The sequence below is a fragment of the Cupressus sempervirens genome, chromosome 2, assembly GCF_028749045.1.
Source record: "Cupressus sempervirens isolate cs-2001-9-10 chromosome 2, ASM2874904v1, whole genome shotgun sequence".
NCBI classification, from domain to species: Eukaryota; Viridiplantae; Streptophyta; class Pinopsida; order Cupressales; family Cupressaceae; genus Cupressus; species Cupressus sempervirens.
Genome location: NC_143119.1, coordinates 572,300,293 through 572,326,918, shown reverse-complemented (window position 1 = coordinate 572,326,918; position 26,626 = coordinate 572,300,293). Strand labels below are relative to the sequence as shown.

General features: G+C 36.6%; 1 pseudogene; it reads right to left on the bottom strand.

The window, feature by feature from the left end:
* Nucleotides 1-4,213: 4,213 nt before the first annotated feature.
* Nucleotides 4,214-26,626, bottom strand: part of LOC149574727 (chaperone protein dnaJ C76, chloroplastic-like) — a 96,636-nt pseudogene continuing 74,223 nt past the window's right edge.

The following is a 26,626-nucleotide window of genomic DNA, read 5'->3' as shown; positions in this document are numbered from 1 at the left end:
TAATTCAATGATGAGGAGTTGGAAATCTCTATTATATATTATGCATATTCAATTTTTGTATGAAAGGTTTCATGTTCGCCAGTTAAGTTTCATCCATTTGCAGTAGTAACTTTAAGGTTGAATGTAAATTGTATTGCTAAAAGGTGTTCATCTTCAGTCAATTTAGCCAGTTTTTATTTCCAAAGTATTGTTGTAATTTCAAAGTTAGAATTGTTTCATGGTGGTTTCTCTCTTCTACATTTTTGAAGTTTTGCAAATTCTACAAAGTAAAATTTCAGTTCAGATCTATCATGTATGAATCATCTGTTAAAATCATTCTCACATTTGTGAGTGGTGACTCTCTAAAAGATCTCTATACCAGTTTAGATCAGTTATATAATTGTTTTCAAGAGTTCTCAATTGAATCAGGCAGATCTGAAAGTTGTGTCAAAATTTTGAACAAGAAGAGAGATATATATACATTCTTGAATAACAAGTTTTAAAGTGTTGTTTGATCTACTATCATAAGTTTTGAAATGATAAAAAATGAACCACAGTTGTGATTTCATTTAGTTCTCCTCAAGGAGATGTTGAATCTACAAAGGATATGATTAGTGGTGTGAGGAATTGAGATCAACACTAGGCCAATCAGCAGATCAGTGGTTTCATGTAGCAACAATTGAGGTATTTCATTTTCATGATGTTTTTTTTGTCATGAAAGAAAGTAAGTTTTACATATGTGTTCTTCGTCAAGTGAAGTTTTAGCACTCAGAAGAGGAGAATAGTTTTAAGGTTTTATACACTTCATTAGATCAAGTTTCAGGTTGTTGTATTTAAGTTTGTTCAGTGTGTTTGAAGTTGAGATTGGTAGAAGGGTATTAGATCTAATTAATGAATACTAAAAGTAATCTTGGTGATTGAGCTTTAAGTTTAAAGGATGTCAAGATTCATTTCACCTAGTATGAAGCTTGTCAGTGAAATTGTTAGATCTATTTCTACCAAATGATATATGCCATTATGTTTTAATGGTATTCATGGTTTCTCGAATGTCATTCCTAATGATGTTAGAAAAGGTTTTCCTAAGTTTAGTGGGAACCATCTTGTTTTAGCTAGTCATCATGTTGAATTGTTCAATGATTTAATGGGTGACTATGAGATTGCTCATGAGGATGTGCATATGAAGCTATTTGTTCAAACCTTAGAAGGTGATGCTAGAGACTGGTTTTCTTTTCTACCAACATGTTCTATTTCATCTTGGGGTGAGTTACATTCAGCCTTCATGGAGAAATTTGGAGAACGGGTAAGTATATCTTATTCTTATGATAAGTTCTTGCAGATTCGTATCGAGTGTGATGAACTTGTTCATCAATTTAATATCATATTTGCAAAATTTTTGAATGAAATCCCAGAGAGCTATAGACCTGATGAGAAAATGTGTTTAGCTATTTATTTTGATGCATTTGATAAGAAAATGAATTATCTACTAAGGGATAAAGAACCACATATATTATATCAGGCTTTTATGACCGCTAGGGATATTGAAAATAATATGAAGTATGGATTGACTAGAGGTCATTTTTCTATGAATGATTGTCGGTATAATGTGTTTGAAAGAAATGATGAGTGTGTTGTAGATGTTTCAGTCTCAAATTAGAATGTCAACACTCTTGCTGTAGGTTCTAATCAGATTGAGAATTTAAATTAGAATATGTGTATAAGGAATGTTAGTCTGGTTGCAAATAGAAACACACGTGTTCATGATGCTACAATAGTGAATTGTATTTTAGAGTCTGATAAGGTTCAAAATTATGATGATTTTATAAATCAATGCTTAGTTATAGTAGTAAGTTCTTCTCATTATGATTATATGTATGATGATGTAACTAATGCTTCAAAATTTGAGGTTGCTGCACCTAGGTCTCAGTCTTGTGCAAGTGAGGAGGCTGAGAGTTATCTCTATGATCATGAGTTTGATGTCACTAATCTAACATACCATGGAGAGATAACACAAGACAAAGAAGGTGAATCACATTCATCTTAGTTTTAGTCAAAAGAACAAAGTGCATATATTTCTAATGCTTCAATAATAGATGGTAATATGGATTTGGTTGATCAGTCAAATATGCAAGAAATGAATTATCTTATTGAGAGATTGCATTATGTTGAGACTAATATAAAGGTTGAAGAGGAAAGATATGCATCTCAATGTGGGTATAAAAAGGCTGAAATTCATCTTCCAAGTGATGACAATGAAGTTGTTGATCTAATGTATAATCAAGAAGAATCATATGAAGGAGATGATGAGAGTGGTTACTTGAGTCATAGTGAGGAAAATGACACAATGTGTTCATCTTCACATGAATCTGATGCTGATTGGGAAGAAGAAAGAAAAGATGATAGTGAACATTCATTCAAATGTGAAGTTATGCATTCTTTTTCTAAATCTGAAAAAGAAAGTGCATCTTAGTTTTTGTGTTATACAAATCAGTTAGCCAATGAAAAATTTGAAAGTGATTTATCTGCAAAGTATGAAGATAAAGAGATGGTGAAGTCAACTGATGCTAATGAGTTTGAATATGAAGATTTTAGTGAAGAGTTTTCAAGTGTTCTTACATTAGACAGTAAAGATTCAACATATAGTGAGATGTTTAGGGATGAATCAGGGTCATAATGGTTATCCTAAACAAGATAATGAAAAGGATGTTATTATGAACACTATATGTCTGGTAGAAGAAATAGCAAGTGAGTCTTCATATAATTCTAACTTTTCTTCATACGTTGAAAGTCTCCACGAAGACAATGGTGTGAGAAGTGGTTTTAAAGTATATACTAACACTTTGTATGATGAAGATCCTAATGATGATCAGCTTATGTTTTGTCAAGATGTTCAACACAGATCACTACATGGAGTTATTATCCCACTGTTTGAAGAGAACTTTGAGTTTTTAGATTTAGTTGAGTTTGGTATAAATGATGATGAATTGTCATATTGTTGTGAGAAATCAGTTTATTCTTCTCCTAGATGTGATAGTGAATATACTAATCAACATTTTAATTGTGATTATGAGGACAAGGTGTTTGATGAGATGGTTATTGAAAATTTGCTTGCACCTTGTAATGAATTTTATGATGAACTTTCTAATGTGAAGGCTAATATGTTTGCTAATTCTGAAGAACCATTTGAAGATTATGGATTAGTTTCAGACTCTGATATAGATGACATATGTGAATGCCAATCAGATTGTTCCTCAAAGTACCATCCGAATATGCATAAGGAAACACAACTTCAAGGTGTGTGTGATCCTTTTCCCTATGTTGAATATGAAACCTTCATATTCGAGAATGATGGCATGCATGCTTTGTCTAATAAAGAAGAGTTTTAGTTTCAGTCTAATATGTTTGAGCATGCTAATCAATATTTTCATAATGAGCAAATAGTTGAGAATGAAGCAAGTTTTTATATGCATTATGGAAGTAAGAATGAAGATTCAATTTTACTAAGTGTGGAGTTTCAGGATGCTGATCTAATTGGTGAAACTAATAGGAGAAGTATTTTTAGTTTACCTCATGCATGTCCATATTGGAATTAGGTTTATGACAATGGTAAAGGTTTTTGTTGAAGTTCGGTGGCCCGAGGTCATCATATGTACATGTTGTGGTCTCCACAACACACACCCCATTCCTAGTAAGGAATGGGGACCCCATACTTTTTTTGACTCTCGGACTCACAATTCGAGTCTGAGAGAAGAAATTTTGTTTGAGAGTTGAGTCAAAAATTGAAAATCACAAAAAAAAAAAAATCTTATTAAATTTAAAAAAAAAAAAAAAATCTCATGCATGCATATCGAGGCGCACGCACATGCAAGGAAAGGAGGAAGGGAAGTTATAAAAACCCCCTCCGCCCTTTTTTTCTTTTGTTTTTTTTGATGTTGAAATAGTAGAGCTAAGAGAGGAAGGTATGAAACCTCCCCCCCTCCGTTCCCAAGAGTGTGCACGCAGGAGAAGAAGCGCGTGATGCACTGCCACCGCGCCCTTCTCAACGCGTGCGTGGCACTGTCGCCACGTCCCTCTAGGTCATGCATGACTACTACTTTGTGGACCCTTTTGGATGCATGGCGATGCGGCCACTATGCAAGCCTACAGGGTTGCAAGCGGCCACTGCTCCACGCGCCCTTTTGGATGTGTGACAATGTGACTGATGCATGTGCCTACGGGGCTACGCGCAGCCGCCGCTCTACATGCCCTTAAGGACACATGGTGGTGTGGCCACTATGCGTGCCTTCTGGGCCCTTTGCACACCACTCCGTTGCAGCGCCCTACAAGACATGCGAGCGCGAATTCTGTCGCGCCCTTTTTGGTGTTGCGCACGCGGCTTCTGTGGCGCCCTTCTTGGAACGCACAGCCTCCACCATGCCCTTCTTGGCATGTGCGTGGTGGTGCTACCGTGCTCCTCTTGGATGCATGCAAGCGGCTGCAGCCCCAAAATTTATTTTTAAATTTTTGTTTTATTTGTTTTTTTTATATATAAAAATTTAAAAACCCAAAAAAAAAAAACAAATAAAATAAATTCTAGAATATCATTTTTTTAAAAAAATGTTTAATATGTATCCAGTAATTAATCATTCTTTTTCTTTGTGACATACAGGTAATATAATTAAATGGCATCCACATCCAGATCAACAGCAAAGCCAGTTGTGTACAAGTCCCAAGGCGTAACCCTAAAGTCATGATTGCACAATGAACACTCTGAGAACAAAGACACAGAACTTGGACACACAGACTTGGGAGAATTTTTGAGGGTTTATAACAACCCAATTGAAAGATCTTCTTTGAGATCCACCTTAATCTGATCTGGATTGGTAAATGCAACATCACATCCTGGAACCGTTCTGTCAGTTGAATTGATTATGACCTTATCTCGACATTTTGTTCCTGAGGAAAGGGTGGTAAAGAGCATCACTGGGGAAGTGATTTTAGATCTATGACTGATAATATTGAGAGAGTTTTTCACTTACCTAGAGCTGATCAATTTATCAGACTTTCATATGAAGCAACTAAGAGGTGGCATAAGGATCATCACCAGGAGGCCATGGACATCATATATTCCTCATACTTCATTGAAAAGCCATCTTGGGGAAAGACAATCAGCAAAGTAGATATGGCACGAGGATACATGAAGGATGACATTGGATATTCAATCATTCTTTTGAGCAGAGTTATGGGGTTGCCTGCAGCAGGTCATCTCACTCCATTCATGGTTAACTTCATTGAAACCATCAAACACGCAAAAATGCCATTGGATTGGGCAACCACATTTAGTGAGAATGTGTGTGATTAGTTACAGATAGTAAAGGACAAGAAGAAGTTTTATATGACTTCCTATGTGGTATATCTACTTGCAGCAAGAGCCATCGACCATCCCAGGTTGTACAAAAAGGGCAATATGCAGGACCCTAATGCATGACCGTATATAGTTTATCCTCAACTAGTTAAGAAGAAGCTCTCACTGCAAAGGAAAGAGTACAAGATTGTGAATGATGCCTTTATCTTTTCCATCATTCGATTCATCAAAGGTGATTATGGAAAGAGATTGTCTGATGAGGCTGAGGAATAGATCACAGCTCTTGGTGCATATTTTATCCAGTTTTGGACATTCACATACATTTGGGTTGGTGGTGAATCTATCCATCCAAAGAAGCTCCCAAGGTACCCAAGTGACAAGTTGGTTCTAATGGAAATTTCTTGGCAGATTGAGTCAGCTTATGAGAGGATCAAGAAACAATGAAGACCTTGTTGGGATTGGCCATTTGTAATAGGAGCATACTAGGTAAAGAGAAAGCAGGATATCCTGACTTTGGAGTGGGAATGGGAGAACTATCCTCTCAAAGAATATAACTCTCCCTGACCATTCTTCGACAATGTTAGTGAAGTGGAAAATCTGGCAGGAAAAGAGTTCTACCATGAGGACACCATTAAAGATCATTGGATGAATGCCACAAATGACTATGATGTCCGTATCAGGAACTATTGTAGAATGACTTTGTATTTAGCAGAGAAGGCTCTCCATTTGACCATCCTAGATGAGATAAGGCTACAAGATTTGTAGGAGCTAATGGATCCCTTATTCAATACAGATAAGGTTGGCAAGAGGCCCATTCTGAATGCAGAAGTTGATAGGGAGGAAGGAGCTGATATTAATCATCGAGCAAGACATGTCATCCAAATGACAAAGAGTTGGATCAAGAAACCCTTTCCACTTGATCCGATTCTAGACACAGTGATATTCCATGCACATGCTCACCCAGAAAGAGGAAAAGGGGAGGAAGGTAACAGTTCCTATCTTTGCACTCCAGTATCCTATCAGGCGAAAAATAGTCTACCAACTTGATCATCCAATCGGATACTACCATCCTTCAGAGCAGAAGAAAGAAAAGAGGAAGAGAGCCTCTCCTCAGAGGATCCAGATAGAGCATGTTGAAGAACAGGACCCTGTGCAGCAACATGAATCTACTTCCCAAGACCCCCAAGACCCTTTAATTTCTCATATCTAGGTTGATTTTCCATTGCCTCCTATTTTGTCAAGCCAACAAGAAGAAGGAGAGATTCTAGAGACATACATTCATCTGATGCATGAAGAACCTGCTTCTCCTATGGTTCCATAGAAGCAAAGGAGGGTTAAGGTTAGAATGAAGAAGAGGTAGAGAGTTCGTAAAAGATTAGTGCCTAATCCATCTATTCTTGAAACCATTCTTGAGGAAGAATTAGATGAGGATGAGATAGAGTCAGATGGGGAGGAAGAAAAAATGCCTTTACAAGGCATAACTCGGCTTGCCAAAGCCACAGAATTGGAAAGAAAGAAGAATGTCACAAATACCACACCACCCACCCAAGCTGAAATGGTAGTTCAGAAGAAAAAGTACAAGGATGGGTGAATGAGCAAAGAGAGCTAGGTGATGATATTCTCTCCATTCCAAATTTTGATTTCATGCTAGTGGGTACATAATTGGTTGGAGATAAGATTAGAGATACTCCTAAAGGTGAATTTCAATAGCAAGATTGGACACAGATGCTACCTAAGACACAAGGTCCTCATTCAATGCCCCCATCTTCACCCTAAGCTATGATGGTAAATAATGTTTCAGTGACACCTCCACCTCTGAGTTCAAAGGAACATGTTTAGAAAGAATCATCATTAAAAGGAGAACCAGAACCAAGGACTACTAATGAGCCACCAAAAGAGGCACAGGTAATGGAATGTATACAACAGCCTTCCCAGGAATTTGAGGATCAAACTATGGGATCTACAGAAACTGAGACTACAGAACAAGAACCCTCACAACAGGAAACTCCAAGAAAAAGCAACAGAGGGAAGGAGGTAGTTGAACACATCCCTTCATCATCTTAAGCCAAGGTTAAAGAAAGACATATCCCGAGATGGTTATAGAAGGAAATAATGAGAAGTGCTAAGCATCAATTCTTTGCTTCAGAGGATGATATTTGTGACATTGCAGAGATTTTGAACAAGCATGACTCTCCATTACAGGATGCAACACCATTTGTATTCATTACCACTACTCAAAATCAAGACTTATTTGCACAAGTGGCTCATCCCTCGAAAGGTACAGATGATAAAGTTGTTATCCTTCAGGACTGTCAAGTAAAGGATATCATGTTAGGGAAACCTACACGGGATACTTCTCGACAGATGATGACTATGGGAGTCAAAGAGGTTCTTAACCATATGGAATGTGATGAGATTGAAATTAGAGCAATTTGAAGGCAAGTTGAGATCTTGAAAGGATATCTAGCTGAAGTTATTGGTCCTCTTGATTCTGAACACCCTGAGGACACTTTGACTACCATTCTTAAAGAAGGGGAAGATGTACAACTCAATCCATTTTTGAGAGCTTGTCAAGATTGGCGGGACAACCTTGAGGATAGGGTTATCACTATAATTACAGGAAGTTTGAAATTATTACATGCTACACAAGACAATGTTGATAAGATCATGGCAATTTTGAGGTGGGACTTCAACATTATGGATGAGGTACGGGTTTGGAGCAATGATTTACAAATTCTATAGGCCATAAAAGGACAAAGGTACCACATTCTGATTGATGTATATACCGAAGAAGAGCTAGACATGATAGATGATTGGATAGAAAAGATTGTAGAGGGAAATAAAGTGATGGAAACATTGCATGATGAGATACATAGCCTCAAGGACCAAGCTTGAGAGCAAATTTTGGAAGTAGAAAAGTTATATAGTGATGCATGCTTGGATATTTTTGAAGATGAAGAATGAGAAAATCTCTTACCAGTTGAGGTAGTTGTAGAAAACTTTAGAAAGACTTTAGAGGAAGCATCTAGTGATGAAGACATCAGACAAGCCTTCACAACAGAAGAAGCATTGTTAGAGTTGGATAACAAACTTGGGGATTTTGCAGAAACTCAAATTGAGGTGGACAACTATAGATAGAAGGTCAAAGATAAGTATGAGGCTTTGGATCTTCTCGATGCTACTAATATTACTGAGATTATAGAGAAATTCAAGGGAAAATATCCAAACATATCTTTAGGATGAAGATGAACAAAACCCAGATGCCAGAATTTCAATTTTGTCACTTAGAAATTTTTTGAGATTTTTGACTCAGTCGAGGTCCGTAGGTCCACAGATCCATTGGTCCACAAGTTCGTAGCTCTATAGATCCATAGCTCTGCATTTTCATGTAGCTCTGCAATTTAGAGGTGCATTGACAACTGATTGCCAGTTCCAAAAATAGCACTTTCCATGCATTGAAAATGCATTTTGATGGCAAGTTAACTTTGACACGCCTAGTGAAGGGGAAACTTCTATTTTTGGTGTCTTCATGCACTTCTACTTCAACTGATGGCTTCCTACTAGTTTCTCTCTCATGCTTTCATTGTTTTTGTCATGTAAAGGGCTCATGCATCCAACTAATGAATAAAATATGGATGGAGTCCCTCTAAGCACCAGTTAGATTACCAGTTTGTATATATTTAGTTTGTTTTAATGTTTTAAAAGCATTTTATTGCATTAAGATATCTCTCACTCTCAACACAAATTGAGGAGATGATTTCTTATAAATACCCCATTGTAAAATGTAAAAAGGGCCGCCATTATTATGCAATAAAGTTATGCTTTTGGTGCTAGCATTCGAAGTGTAGTTATTCTTGCCTGGATGTGTCATTGTTGTGTGGATTTTATTCATGAGATTGTGATTGAGCCAAAGGTTTATTGCGTTGTTTCTACTTGTGCAATCTTTTAGTTCTGGTGTTTGCTACAGATATATGAATTTCATTGATGTAACGAGCTTGAGAAGAGATCACCCAATTGTGTCTACATAGCTTTTTGTCTTGCATGGGTGCACTTTTCGTGGCCATGCAATTTGATGAAAAGTGAAACATCATTCAATTTTTTAAAGATTCTCACTGACGATTGCATCAGTGGATTCTAGGAAGCGTTGCTCCTATTTTAATTGGTTTCCTACTAATTTCTTCAAAGGTTTAACTCGCAGCATGTTGTGTTCTGTAGCTTATGCCCATTTCGGTATTTCAATTTCAAGTTATTTGATTTCATGTTATTTTCTTTCAGTTTCTTTATTTGCTTTGCAAACTCCCCCCCCTGTTAGAATAGGACCTCATAGTAGCTGCATTGTTAGAGTTGCATTCATTGAAAAAATAGAAAATACAAAAACATTGTTCTTTTGGTGTGATATTTTTTTGACAGCAAATAGATTTTACTTGATTCCAAGGTAAAAGAGTTTTGGAACCAGCAAAGGCCTCCTCGTGAACATTCACATTTATCTTCTACTAAGAAAATTTTGGTATGTCGCAAGACAAACACCAAACCTTGGAGTGGATCCTTAAAAAGATTTGCTTTTCAAGAGAGGAATTACACTATGGATTCCTGTTGTTGACCTCATGCAAACTGAATGCCCAACAGAAGTGGCACTAGAAGGAGGGCCACACAAAGAACATACTATTAGAAACAAGAAAGATTTGATCAAGTTTCAAAAATTTTGCACCCTTGCAATAATCTACACTACGTAAAGAATTTAGAAATCACTTCTAAAATTTTTAGAAATTCATTTCCACAGAACTCTATGGTCCACAAAATTCAAAATAGTGAGGAAGTGTACTTCTATAGAGGTGTACTTTTCCCAGAATTGATACAAGTTGGAAGATATTGATCCTAGATCCCCATTCTAGTGAGCATTAAGATCTTTACCAAGTGCCCAAGAATTTCTAGAGCTTACTCATTTTTGTAAGCCACATAGTGACAAAGGAATACCTCAAATTTAGCCACTTCCATTCAATATTTCATCAGCTTCTTCTACTCCACCACCCATTCAACCACCAGGTGGACCTCCACATATTCCAACACTCCCATCACCATTCCAACTGCTTTTAGGTCCACAAAATCCTCTGATGGCCTTTTTCACAAATGCAGTTGATTCACCCCTTAACTTGAGAGGTGCCCTCCTTGACCTCCCTAAGAATCTCGAGAAATTTTGTCCAAGGTTTATTTACAAAGAAACAAGAACCACTGGAGATCATGTAAATATTTTAAAGGAAATTTGCAACTGGAAGCAAATTGCCAATGAAGATGTGGTTCTTCATTTATTCCCCTACTCTTTGGGGGAAATCGCCTTCAATTGGTACGTAAACCTACCACCAGGATGTATTGGAGACTGGGACACTTTCAAAAAATCATTTTTGGAACTATTCAAAACTTTCATCAATCCAACAGTGATACATCAACAATTCATATCAATAAAAAGGGACCCAGCTGAAACAATTTCTTGCTTCAATCATCATTTTCATATGGCCTACCACAAGTTGGAAACACCATATACAATTTCGGTTGAAGCTTCCATCCAAGTTTATTTCAATGTCATGGATCCTCTTATTGTGATTTTTCTGAGAAGACTTCCTGCAGTAAATATTAACACATTGGACAAAGTCTTTGGAGAAGCAATCACGTTCACAAAGCAAGCTAATCCTAATGGAGGGGGAATGATGCTTCCTATGCAAATAGTTCCTACAATGCCAATGGTTCTTGTGGGAGTACCCACTGTACCTAGTCAATTCATACCTATGAACCCAGTTCCATTACAACAGGTACTCACTCCACAAACTCAAGTGATAACATATCCAGGGTATGAGCCCCCAAAAATAGCCTTCTTTGAACAAAAGGCAATGGTTCCTGTGGAAGCAAATAAAAATCTCCTTTTGGAAGTTGGACAGATGAAGAAAACCATGTCACAAATGAACAACAAATTGACTTTTCTTAGATTGTCTCAAGGACAAAATAACAACTTCTAGAGAAACAATGTTGGCCCCTACAACAACAATTTTGGTTAGAATTACAATAGGAACTTCAACAATAATGGTAACAACAATGCAAGAAACAATGGGGGAGAAAACAACTTCAATCCTCCTGATCGCAACAATGGCTTCCAAAGACAAAATCAACAATGGAACACTAGACCAAATAATGGAAGCATTCCTGCCGATAACAACAACATTCAGTATGCTGACATTAATCAGTATGGTGATAGCCAAAATATGCCTAGCAATGATGGTGCATACTACAATGGTAATCAGGATGTGAATCAAAACCCACCAATGAATGATAATCCTCCTCCTATTTAATTCAATGCAATGCTATTAGAATCTTATGATTCTACATAGAATGTACAAGTGGAACAACAAGCAAATGAAGAATTCTCATTCCCTTTTAGTCAAGAACCCGATCTTCAACACGATGAGATGTTTTCCTTTTGAAATGATAATCAAAACAAATATAATCTTAGAAACAAAAAGGATCCCTTGGCCGATGGAATTCCTCCTGGTTTGCAACCAACCCCACCTGATCCTAGAGCAAGCAACAATCCACCACCGATAAGGCCAGCCCAAGGAGGACCATAGTATCAGAATTAAGTAAACATACCGACAATACTGAAGAACCCTTCTTGGTCTACTGAAAAATATAATGCAGTTGAAGACCTGAAGAAAATAAAAGCCAATATGTCCATGTTCGACATGTTGCAGAATTGTCCACAACAAAGAGAAGCACTCATGAAGACATTGGATAATACAAAGTTTTCCCATAATATGAATAATGTCCCCCAAAAGATGGTGCCACAACAAGTAAATTCTGTGGAAGCGATGCCTACTATGTTCAAGGACAAAGTTGAGGTACCCCCATTTTTTCTAAGCATAAGGATATATGGAAAGAACCTTCAAAATTGTCTTATTGATTCAGGAGCTTTGTGTAATGTGATGCCATTATCAATAGCTCAAAGGCTAGGAGTTAATCCTCAACCCTCTAACCGAGTGGTAATACAGTTGGACAAAACAGAGGTAAAATTCATTGGAGTATTGAAAGATGTGCGGATATAGCTAACAGTTGATCCTCGGATCCAAGATATTGTTGACATACATGTGGTTGACATCCCAGAAACAAACGGATTACTCCTAAGTCGAGAATGGAAAAAATGTCTTAGAGGATGGTTCTCTATAGATTTCACTCAATTATGGTTACCATGGAAAGGTTTGAACAATCAAATCAAGATAGATGTCGAGCCCAAACTGAAAACAATGATCATAGATTACAATGCCCCGAATGAGGTAGCATTCTTACAATCTGATTTGGGTTCATACAAAGTAATGGCATTGAACATGGTTCCAAACAAGACATCTCAAGACCAAAATGAAGAACCTAAGGTGTCGATACCTAAAAGTGATACCGTGACACAATTCATAGAAAGTATGGTGACTAATGTACAATGTTTAGCAGAGGAAGCTAACCCCAGTATCCCCCTCCTTCCAGGATTTTGCCGGTTGCACAAAGTTAGTCATTCAGAGTTTGAATGTTCAGCATGCCAAGAAGTGGTAGCAAAAGTTTTGACACAAATAATGGGAAACAAAAGTACAAAGACCTCAAGTGATGATATTATCTAAAGTCAAAATTCAGTGAATTCATCCAACCTTGTTAAGCAAGCTGAAGAGGAAAGTGAAGATTTAAATGTATCATATAACAATACCTCTTCCGATGGTGGAGGTTTATCTTCTCCTCCTCCTGGGATGATTAAATTTTAGAGAAGAAGATGATATGTTAAAGGTAAAGGATGGACCTCAGTAGTCATTCATCCTAAACCTAAAGTTGAACAAATCACTGAGCTAATAGGGGAAATTCAGGAGAAGCAAGAAAAACACACTCTTCCTCTATCTATGGGGTATGAAGAAGGTTCATCAAGCCCTACACAAGAAAAGTTACAATGGGTGCCCAAGAAATAGTCATTTAAGGCTCAAGTAAAAGAAAAGTTAAGGACGAATAAACACAAAGTCAGAAAACCCAAGGAAAATGCAGTTTGGACACTATGCTTTGATGGTTCTAGATGAAAATTAGGAGCCAATGCAAGTATTGAACTTATCAACCCAAAAGGTAGGTCTTTCTATGCCACATATCGATTGCAGTTTTGATGTACTAATAATGGTGTAGAATATGAAGCCTTGATTCGAGGACTTCTCTTTGCATTGGAAAAAGGAGTCACTGCTCTTGTAATCGAAGAGGATTCTCAACTAGTGATAAGACAAGTAAAATCCATATACTCATGCAATGACAAAAGATTAATTGCTTATAGAAAAAGGGTATGGGATATAATGGATGACTTTGAAGCTCTGAACATCAAATCCATTCCAAGAAGAAAGAATGTGGTAGCAGATGCCCTTGCTATTTCAGCCAACACTTTACGACTAGTAGAAAGAACAAAGTTGAAAAGATTCTCAGTTGAATTAGTTGTTGTTCTTGCCATTCCTGACAATATCACAAACTTTCAGGTCTTCCAAGATGATCAACATATACTCGACTTTTGTTGGAATTATGATATATTTGTCATCAATCAAAAAACTTATTTGATTGTGAATGTTTACCGAGCCACTCACCTAGTCTACAATTCACACCGAGCATTCAGTGGTTACCTTATAAAATCCACATGTAAACAGTTGATACCGAGCAGATAGTGATTACCAAGCAGAACAGTGTTCTCTGAGTAGATAGTGATTACCAAGTAGAATAGTGTTCTTTGAGTAGTTAGTGGTTACCATGTAGAATAGTGTTCTCCAAGCAGTTAGTGATTACTGAGCTTCATAGTATTTACCAAGTAGACAGTGCTCATCGATTCATCAAAGATATCAGTGTTTACTGAGTAAACAAGGTAAATGAAGGAATTAGTGTTTACCGAGTAAACAAGGTAAATGAAGGAATCAATGTTTACTGAGTAAAACAAGGTAAATGAAGGAGTTAGTGTTTACCAAGTAAACAAGGTAAATGAAGGAATTTGTGTTTATCGAGTAAACAAGGGAATCAGTATTTACTAAGTAAAGAAGGTTATCAATGGATTCAGTTTCTACCGAGTGACACAACATTCACCAAGTCACCAATGGTTACCGAGTTTCGAGCTAATTAGAATGATTAGCATGGACTGTGCCTCTACTCTTATCGAGTGCATGATGATGCAAAGTATTGAAGTGGATGTCGAGTATCAGAAGGTCACCGAGTCAGTTTGTGGAACCAAAGTTTTCTACCACCTGGCTAACTCAGTAATGTTTGTTCACTTGTGTTTTGGATGACCTTGCCAATGTAAATATTGGAATGGTATATATCATTTGAAACAATGAGATGCAAAAAAAAAAAAAAAAAATTTGTAGCTGAGTGTGATATGTTGCAGCAATTTGAGAAGAGGGAAAGCGAATCACCAACAGAACAAAGGAATATAGCAAGGTCAACATTGATGCAGAAAAGATATATTTGTCACATCAGGTGATCAAAGCACAAGGATCTTATCAACAATCAGTTGCAATCAGATTCATTGCTTCATCCTAACAGGTGAATCAGTTTTCTAAATCATTTAACCAGGTAGACTTAACAGTCTTTTGTAAATCTCCTAATAGAGTGCATACTTCATTGTATGTTTGCAAATCCTTTAACAAGGTGGATCTAGCAATCCTATTTTCTCCTAATAGGGTAGATCATTAGAAGTGATCATTGTAAGCCTTAATCGGCCAACTTTATACTGCAGTATTGAAGTTTTGTGGGTATCATCCCCACCCTATTTTTACTTTCTAATTGGAAGGTTTCTAGGTCACCAAAATCTGTGTGTTCATGTGTTATAGATGTTTATCTTTTCATGCATACAGTATATTAGATGGATGAATGGTAAAAAATATTATTATGCAAAAATTGAATTAAAGTTTTAGAGTTACTGATTTACCCCTCCCCTCTTAGTAACCTTGTTAGTCTTGATTATTTCCAACAATTGGTATCAGAGCTTTGTGGTTCTCAGGATAAAAGTTTGATAGCTTGAGCAAAGATCAAGGACAATGGAGATATTTGGACTTGACAAATCTATTGAGAATGAAAAACTAGATCTAGAAATGGCCATGAATCAATTCAATGAAGCAAAAGAGCATCTTTCTCAATCCCTAAAAAGAAGGAAGGAACTTGCAAGACAAATGAATGATTATCAGTATGTTGAAGAAAGGATTGAAGATCTTTTACCATCGTGCAATTCAAATGAATCTAATGAAGCAATCAAGGAACTCCTAGCAAAGAATGGTTCTCTATAGGAAGAAGTAAGAAAGCTCAAAAGAGAACAAGAAGTCCAATCCATCAGGTTATGTGAAGTTTTAGAACAAAGAAACAAGGCAAATAAAGACTTAGAGGTAAGAAATAATCTATCCCTTTAGCATGAAGATCTTATAGGACAACTATCTAATGCAAATGAAGAAATTATGATTCTAAGATCTGAGAATAAAAGTTTGAGAAATGATTTAATCACTGAAAGACAAATCAATGTAAGTTTGCAAAGTGATCTGAGATATGAAAGACAAAACAATGTAAGTTTGCAAAGTGATCTGAGATCTGAAAGACAAAACAATGAAAGTTTGAAAAATGACTTAAATGTTGAAAAACAAGTCAATGAAAGGATGATAAAATCTCAAGCAGATATGGATCAATTGAATTTGCAAAATCTTCATAGACAAAAAGGTAAAGCAGGCCTTGGATACAATGAAGAAGGTGAATCTTCAAAATACGGTACTCAAAAGAATCAAAAACCTACTTGCAAACACTGTGGAAAGTTAGGTCATACATCTAACAGATGTTGGAGCAATGGTAAAAGAAAATTCAATGGTCAATGTACAATTGCAATCAACATGGTCATAAAGCAAATGAATGCAAGGAAAAACCAAATTTTGAGGGTAAATGTCACAAATGCAAGAAACAAGGTCACAAGGCATCTGAATGTAGATCAAAATCATTCAATCCAGCAAAATAGGTTATCAAAGCATTATTTGGTTGGGACTACAATACTTGGTGTAGATGTCACTATTGTGGAGAATATGGACACATTGGAATAAACTGTGAAAGGCATCACCTAAGGAAGAAAGATACTACTATAAGATGTTATACATGTACTAAACATGGTCACATATCCAAGAATTGCATGAATATAGGAATAATTGAAGATGAAAAGAAAGCCAGAGCTGACAACATTCGAAAGCAGATGAGACAACAGTGGATTCCAAAATCTACCGAGCCAAAAACTTCAAATAATGACTATGTCACTCAAGAAGAGGGTGACTCCACCATTTCTAATTAGACTCATCAAGAAGGAATAGGGACTGCATCTTCAAGCAATATCCTAAGTATTTCTAGAATATAGAAGTGCAAAAGACAAATCAGTATTTTAGATATTAGACATATTTCACTGTGATGCATCTACCGAGCAAGGTTGATTTCAGATTTAACCGAGCTAGGTCGGTAATGTGAAAGGTTTTAGTTTGTTTATCGAGTTGCAAGGTTTACTAATTAAGTTGGTGACTATCTAAAAAACCCTAGGTCATCTCATCTACCTCTGTACTCGAGCATTAATGGCAGATTTTTCATCAAAAGGGCAAAATTTGATCTCATTTTTCACCGCGAATTCAGAATATACAGAGCAAAGAGTTTCCAAGAGTGCGAAAGAGAGTTCAAGTGATTTGAAGTGATTTTTTAGCGAAAAATTTGTCAAAAAAAATCATTCACTCACCAAGCACCAGCAATAGCAAGGCAAAAAGAGGTTCTGAAATGCTTGTGAAGGGAGTAGAATGGAAAGCACCCAACTTCAAGCTCGTTCCCGCCATAGCTAAATCACTCGACCCTCATGGAGCTCAATCAAAAATTCCACCAAAGGTACTACTTATAAATGACATTCGTACTCATTTTAAATGCACTATTCAAGAAATAGGGACACTAGACATGGATAATGCCCTAGCCGAGTTATGTGTGAACGAAACCCTAAAACCCAAATTCAAACATTTGGAAACCAAAGGTTTGACCCATATCCTGCATCTTCCAAGGAACTTCCAAATGAAATGGATAAGATACATTTTAAGCTGAGTGCATAATGGTTAGCTATGGTTAGAGCAACCCGTCTTGATAATGAAGAAAATGATTCATAAGGTTATGGGTTTGCCAATATTAAGCAAATCAAAAACCACCAAAACCCTAAGTCAGGATGAACTTCAGAGGTTAACCCTAGCTGAATGGGATGGTAGAGGATTGAAACCTAACAATGTATCTGATGCAGAGTTAAGATTCAGACTCTATTTAATTGCATATAAGATGTATAGTTCCAGCAGATTGAACAGTGTGCCCTATGAGGCTGTAGATTTAGCCTATAAGGTTGTGAAGAAAAATATGGAGTTTGACCTAGCAGATGTGCTGCTTAAAAAATTTAATAAAAACATGGATAGTATAAGGACCTCAAAAACCAACTCTTGTAAATTTGGTTCCTTGTTGGTTTGTTTATTTTTCTATGTACAAAAATTTTTCCCTTCAAAAGGTACAGTTGTATGGAGGAAAGATATTCCAATTTTGTATCAAATAAATGAGTTTGTAGCAGAGATGGGTTAAAATTTTGATAGTATCATGGATAATTATTTTGAAGACTTCAAGGAGAGGATGAATAATAGGTTCAGAATTCCTCCTAAGCTTGTTGAGGATTATAGAGATGATGTATGTTTCATGGTGGACTGTGACAAGGTGTACATCCAGGCAGTTAGACCCCGAGTTACATGGGTAAAACCTCTTCCTTATGAGGTAAATATTGATGAAACCAGAGACATCATAAAGGCACTGGTAAATGAGCTAGTAGACCCAAGGCAACCAATTTTTGGAACCTATGAAGAAGCTAAGGCCAGAATTGAGCTTGAAATTAAGCTACCACAGGCCATAAGCAAGGGCAAGAGAAAAATAGCAAAATTGAAAACCTCTACCAGTCCTCTTATGCTCACCGAGGGAAAAGGTGAAGATGAAGAAGGTGAAGAAGAAGGAGAAAAAGAATCTGCAGAGGAACAACCAAAAAAGAAAGGTAAGGTAATCATTACCAAACCCAAAAAGAAGCCTACTGCAGTATTCACTAGAAGAACTAGGAAAGGTAAGCAGGAACCTATACTAGTTAGGCCTACACCCACATTTGAGCAAAGGGTCAAATAGTTGGAGGAAGAAGCTGGCATCACAAATTTCAAAGCATTGAAATTTGAAACTAGAACTGATGCGGAGAAAATGCAGATTGAGGAACTGGTACTCAGAAAGATGGGTAAATGGAAATACTCCCCAGACTAGATTGCCCCTCAAATCTCAAAAGAACTACTGGAGATATTGCAACTAAGATGGGAGTTAGCCACCCAAATGGTAAAAGATATTTATGAGCAATCTCTAAGGAATCTCCGACCAAGTCTCATTAGAGCAAAAGTAAAAACTGGAATGAAAAACCATGAAGGTAAAATGATGATCAGATTCCACACTTGTTTGATTTTGATCAAAGACATTGAACATGTTGTAAATGATGCTACAAACATGTGGAAAAATATCTATCATCTACATAAGCCTAGTGTAGACCCAGTAGAAATCAAGGATGATGAAAGCGACAGTGATGATGAGCTTGATAACACTCCATCTATCACAGTCTCACCAGGAGAGCTGCATGCACTGATGGAAGATAAAGAGGAAGAAGACAAGGAAAAAGAAGCTGAAGAGGTAGATAAGGAGGAAGATGATCTGGTGAAAATTGCAGCAGCAGTTATTGCATCACTTCCTCACTCTCCAACTAAAACTATAGCATCATCAAGGTTGGAGTAAGCTTCAACAGGTTTGGTCACATCTAAATTAGATATATCATCAGCACCTACCACATCTCAGCTCCAAGTATCATCAATGGAAGTTTCTACCACTTTATCGACCGAGCTGCATTCCTTTTCTTTAGTTACCGAGCAAGCCTGCTCAGCTCCATCATCACCAACCAGAATAACAGTAAGTTCTACAATTTTGTCAATTCCAATTTGTTCTACAATTTTTTCATCAATATCTATATCTACTTCAAATCCAGTTAGTTTAGATACTGCATCACCAAGTGTATCACAATTTGTGACAAGTACTTCAATTTTTGACTCGGCATATACTCCTATTGGCACTCCACCCTCAAGTATCCCAATTTTTGCTGCTAGTCCTTCCATGTCTACCATTGTGTCTACTCCCAAGGTCAAACCAGTCATCACAGAAGTCAAACAAAAGCAACCATTAAGACTTATGATCACTAGAAAGGAAATTCCTAAAAACATTGACCTAGACACTGAGATAGTAATTCCAAAGATTGACTATGAAAATGCTACCATTGAAGAAATGAGGTATGCTAGTCAACTAATTGAGATGAAGACTATGCAAAAGTAGCTAAGGTCTGAAAGTGATAAGGAATATAAAATAATTGAGAATGCCTGGAATATAATTACAGAGGCTATAGGTGTTGATGTAGATTCTACTAAACACATTTTGATCCAGTTAGAAGAGGCAGTCAATAAATTCAATGAGGATACCTCCAGTCAAGAAAAGTTGATGGAGAAGGTAGAGAAGAAATTTGATCATAAGGTGCTTGAGCACATTGCTCAGCACATAGCAATAAAATAGGTTGAATTAACCTCATTTTTGGCTAATATTGAAAATTCTTTTAATAATGTAACATCTCTTTTTGCTAAGCTTTGTGATGTTACCGAGTATACTAAGGAGATAAGATAGCAATTAAATAAGATAGATGAGGATTTGAAGGCAAGTGCACAAAATCTGAAGCTTGACCCTAGTTCAACCTCATCTCATCACCTGAGAATCAAATTTTTGTCAAAAAAGCAAGCAGAATTGCTAAGAGAAGAGTCAAGGATCGGATCTACATTGGTAGATATTCAGACTATGATCCTTCCCATCATGGACACAATGCAAAAGCACATTGCCCATTCAAAAACATTGATCCATGACAACAATTTCTCCATTGCAGATCATGTGATTGAACTTTTTGCAAAAGTTTAGATAGCTCTATCCACATGCAAAATCCTGCAAAAGAATTGGGACAAGACTCTACAACTCATTCTTCAGGTACATTCAGAGTTTATCTCACATTTTGGTGTTTCTATGTAAATACATTCTTTTATTATTATTTTTGGCATTATTTTCAAAAAGGGGGAGAAAGAGATACTTAGATAGAGTTATTGGTGAGATAAATGTACAAAAAGGGACAAAGAGATATTGTAAATAAAAGTCATATAACTCATGTAAATACCTTGTTTATATTTTATGGGGGAGTCATATGTAAGAAAGTCATGAATATTCAGCGGAATCAGTTGTCAATATGTCAGATATTCTATATAAGTGTTGGCTCATAAGTGTTTTTGTCACTAATGCCAAAGGGGGAGATTGTTGGAATTATGATATATTTGTCATCAGTCACAACACTTATTTGATTGTGAATGTTTACCGAGCTACTCACCTAGTCTATAGTTCACACCGAGCATTCATCGATTACCTTATAAAATCCACAGGTAAACAGTTGATACCGAGCAAATAGTGATGACCAAGTAGAATAGTGTTCTCCGAGTAGATAGTGATTACCGAGTAGAACAGTGTTTTCTGAGTAGTTAGTGATTACCAAGCAAAACAGTGTTCTCCAAGCAGTTAGTGATTACCGAGATTTGCAGTATTTACCAAGCAGATAGTGCTCATCGAGTCATCAAAGATATCAGTGTTTACCGAGTAAACAAGGTAAATGAAGGAATTTGTGTTTACCGAGTAAACAAGGTAAATGAAGGAATTTGTGTTTACCGAGTAAACAAGGTAAATGAAGGAATCAGTGTTTACCGAGTAAAATAAGGTAAATGAAGGAGTCAGCATTTACTGAGTAAACAAGGTAAATGAAGGAATTTGTGTTTACCGAGTAAACAAGGGAATCAATATTTACCAAGTAAAGAAGGTTATCAATGGATTCAATTTCTACCAAGTGACACAACATTCACTGAGTTGCCAATGGTTACAGAGTTCTAAGCTACTTAGAATGATGAGTATGGACTGTGCCTCTACTCTTACCGAGTGCATGACAATGCAGAGTATTGAAGTGGATGCCAAGTATCAAAAGGTCACCGAATCAGTTTGTGGAACCAATTTTTTCTACCACCTGGCTAACTTAGTAATGTTTGTTCACTTGTGTTTTGGCTGACCTTGCCACTGTAAATATTGGAATGGTATATATCATTTGAAACAATGAGATGCAAGGAAAGAAAAAAATGTAGTTGAGTGTGATATGTTGCAGCAATTTGAGAAGAGGGAAAGTGAATCACCAGCAGAACAGAGGAATACAACAAGGTCAACATTGATGCAGAAAAGATATATTTGTCACATCAAGTGATTAGAGCACAGGGATCTTATCAGCAATCAGTTGCAATCAGATTCACTGCTTCATCCTAATAGGTGAATCATTTTTCTAAATCCTTTAACCAGGTAGACTTAATAGTCTTTTGTAAATCTCCTAACAGAGTGCATACTTTATTGTATGTTTGCAAATCCTTTAACAAGGTGGATCTAGCAATCCTATTTGCTCCTAACAAGGTAGATCATTAGAAGTGATCATTGTAAGCCTTAACCAGCCAACTTTATACTGTAGTATTGAAGTTTTGTGGGTATCATCCCCACCCCATTTTTACTTTCTAATTAGAAGGTTTTTGGGTCACCAAAACCTGTGTGTTCATGTGTTATAGATGTTTATCTTTTCATGCATACAGTAGATTAGATGGATGAATGGTAAAAAATATTATTATGTAGAAATTGAATTAAAGTTTTAGAGTTACTGATTCACCCCTCCCCTCTCAGTAACCTTGTTAGTCTTGATTATTTCCAACAGAGTTTATTATGTGTAGTTGCCATTTCCAAGGACAAGAGATTGATGATACACCTATAGTCAAGATTGAAGATGATGAGCTTGAGGATGATGATGGAATCCTTAATTTGAAAACCAATAGCATTTCGAAAGGGATGGTTGAACTTGAACACATTTGTGACCGTGATGAATCAGCACTCAATAGAAGGGAAACTCAAGAGAAAGGAATCGAAGAATGTGACTCATACAATTTAGGTACTGATGAAGAACCAAAAATGAAGCAAATAGGAAAAGCATGCAATCAAAAGGAATGGGATGACATGCTCAAGTTTCTAATCGAGTATAAAGATGTCATTTCTTGGAGCTATGAAGAATTAAAGACTTATGATCTTGAGATTATCACACATGACATCCCGTTGAAACCAGATGCTAAACCTTTTCGGCAAAGACAATGACCAATAAATCTGATAATTGAACCACTGATTATGAAAGAAGTCAAAAAACTAATGGATACTAAGATCATATTCCCTATTTGTCATTCCACCTGGGTAGAAAATTTGGTCCCTGTACGAAAAAAAGACCGAAGAGATTCACCTTTGTGTTGACTTTCGTAACTTGAACTTGGCATCTCAGAAGGATAACTACCCTCTACCCTCATTAGATGAAGTGTTGCAAATAGTTAATGGTTCAAAGATGATGTCATTTTTGGATGGTTACTCAGGATATAACTAGGTGATGGTCGATGAAGAAGATAGGCTAAAGACTACTTTCACAACCAAGTGGGGAATGTTTGCCTACAAAAGGATGCCTTTCGGGTTGATTAATGTGGGAGCTACATTTCAACGAGCAATGGATGAAGCTTTCAAAGGATTGATAAATAGGTCTATAGTCATCTACATGGATGACTTGACTATCTTTTCGAAGGATTGAAGGACTCATATTTCTAATCTAAGGCAGGTATTCAATAGATGTCGTAGGTATGGCATATCGCTCAATCCCAAGAAATGTTCATTCGGTGTTACTAAAGGAAAGCTCCTAGGACATGCCATTTCTGAAGTTGGAATTTCCATTGATCCAGATAGAGTTGAGTCTATTTTGAAGGAATTGAAATCTTTCTTTGGAAAGATAAACTTTGTACACAAATTCATAAGTGGTTTCGTAGAGATAGTCCACCCCCTCAATGATTTACTCAAAAAAGGGGCTAAAATAGAATGGGTACCAGAGATAAAGAAATCCTTCCAAGATATCAAGGTTGCCATTTCCACAGCCCCAGTTTTGGTAAGTCCAGATTATGGGTTACCCTTCAAGATCTATTCCTTTTCTTTCAAACATTCTTGTACAAGGATCTTGATGCATTGATGAATGATCCATTGCTTTCATGAGTTGTCCTCTAAAGAACACTAAGTTAAAATATTCAAATCTTGATAAACAATCCTTTGTGTTAATCAAGGTAGTAAAGAAGTTTCGTTACTACATACTCAGAAGTAAGGTGTATGCAATTGTACTTGACCTAGTAGTAAAGACGCTTTTGATGCAAAATGAACTCGGTGAAAGAAGAGGAAAGTGGATGGCAATACTTCAAGAATTCGATCTAGAGATTCAACCTATGTGATTAGTCAAAGGCCAAGGATTATCCAAAATGATCACAGACAACCAAGAAGGAAATCAAAAGGAATTCAAATTTGATGACAAAATTGATGAAGATGATCAAAAGAAGATAGTTGTATCACAAGTTGATATCAATCAAGGTGTGGTGACAGATGTGTGGTACCAAGATATTGTCTATTATCTCCTACAAGATCAATGCCCCAAGTGGATGAACAGTTCGCAACATAGGGGACTTAAATTGAAATGTGAGTCTTACAAGTTACTTGGTAACAAGTTGTATAAAAGGCACTATGAAGGGATTTATTTGAAATGCTTAGGACGTGAAGAAGCTAAGGATGTCTTGGAACATTTTCATGATAAGTATGGTATGTGACACGGTTTAGCAGAAGCAATAGTTCACATGATTTTAAGATTAGGTTATTTTTGGCCCTCAATATTCAAGGATACTTTTGAACATGTATGTTCCTGTCATACATGCCAAACTAGTGCTAACAAAGAGAGGCATCTAGTAATGCCACTGCAACCGATATACGAGGTGCACCCTTTTGCAAAGTGGGGACTAGATTTCATTGGTCCAGTAAACCCACCATCATCAACTGGACATGCATTCATTCTTACAACTACGGATTACTGCACACGATGGATGGAGGCTGGGACTTTCAAAAATTGCACTGCTAAGGTGGTGACAGATTTTTTGGAAGAACATATTCTTACCAGATTTGGAATGCCATTTGCTCTCATATGTGACCATGGATCGGCATTTGCATCTGCATTTTTGACACAATGGGTGTTTGAAAACAAAGTCATCATTAGATTCTCTTCAAATTACTACCCGCAAGGAAATGGGGTAGTGGAGTCTAAAAACAAAAATTTGATCACTATAATAAAATGACTACTAAAGGAGAACCCTAGGGATTGGCATACACAATTGAATTATGCCTTGTGGACAGATCGAGTCGGAGTGAAAAAGGCCTTGGGTACTTCTCCCTATCTACTTGTTTATGGGCAAGAACCGGTATTCTCACTCAACCTCAAGATTCCTATTTTAAAATACATGAGTAGGTATGCTGATGACACTGACAGAGTAAAAATCTGATTGATGAATCTTTTGGAAATGGATGAGAAATGAACAATGGCATTAGAACACATGGCTAAAAATCAAGTTGTTGTTAAGAGATGGTTCGACAAGAGGGCCACAATAAAATCCTTCAGGATTTCTGACCTAGTCCTACTTTGGGATAAGGCAAAAGAAAAGCCGAGAAGCCATACCAAGTTTCAATGCTTGTGGATAGGCCCATATTAGATTACAAAAATTCTTGGAGAAAACACATTTAGGCTAAGTTCCTTACAAGGGGAGTTTCTACCTTTGCCTATAAATGGGCAATTTTTGAAACATTATTTTGAAGCCTAAAAAAAAAAAAAACTATTAAAAAAAAAGTTAGGTTTCATTTCCGCACGTAGATTAAATTTTCATTTCTCCAATGGTATTTAATTCTACAAGTGCATTTCCTTTTTTCCAAGTTGTGTGTTTGCTTTCAGTCGTGTGTTTTCTTTTAAAGTCAAGTCAGTCCTAGGAGGTAAGGTGTACTTGGGAATTTTCTCGATATTTCACTGACCACTCTTCGGTCCTGATTTCAAGAGGAGGTATTTCTTTGTCAAAACATTTGGATGATTGTGTGTTTTATACCAACCAACAAACATACATCTCTTATGGAATTAAAGGGACTTTCAGTCTGGAAATCAGAAGCCTAGACTAACAAGCTCTCAACACTTTGCAAATTTAAAGATTTTATGGTGTTAGGTGTTGTTCAATTTAAAGTCAAAGATGACGAGAAATGGTCCAAATTCTGACTGGTTCAAATAGGAGGGGTCTCCTCGGAGGGTTGCTAAGATCATTGTTTGGCGTAAGAGTTTCTTTAAAAAGTTCTAAAAGAGGAACACAAGGGATCTTCATAAGAGATCAAATCAAAGAAATGACACTGATGTTATAGCAATACAATCTAAGCGTAGTCAAGATAAAAAAAACTTTAAATAAAAAAAAAAGGAGAGAGACGATGTTAAGTTAGAAGGATTCTACCAATCTGAAATGGCTAGAGGTGCATTACAAAACAAAGCACCTTGCAATCAAAAGTATTATTTCATCAAAAGTAATGTTTTAAATGAAATGGAGTGATTATGCAAAAGGCCTGAAATTAAAAGAACATAGCATCTCGCCAAGAGCCCTCAAACTAATTCTTTTATCTGGTCAAGCAATTGATTAACAAAGAGCCTTCATGGAAATTTTGAATGAATGAACTGGGAGGGGTGGAAGATTGTTTTGAGTTGACAAAGGACTTTGATTGACTGCAGCCTGACACATCAAAAGGACTGAATACACAATACACACACTGAGCTGGAAGGTTTCAAGTTTTGAGATTTTAACTGAGAAATCATCCAAAAGATGTTTGGGATGTTCGAAGCTTGGTTCATGTTTGACAGACATCGAAAGAATGTTTGTTGATGAAGAAATGCCTTGGTCATTTCTTCCTTTTTTTGGGGCTATTTGTTGTGGTCTCCACAACACACGCCCTACTTTTTTTGACTTTTGGACTCACAATTCGAGTCTGAGAAAAGAAATTTTGTTTGAGAGTTGAGTCCAAAAATGAAAATCACAAAAAAAAAAAATTTAATTTAAAATTTGAGAAAAAAAATCTCGTGTGCACACATATCGAGGCACATGCACATGCAAGGAAAGGAGGAAGGGAAGTTATAAAAACCCCCTCCCCCCCTTTTTT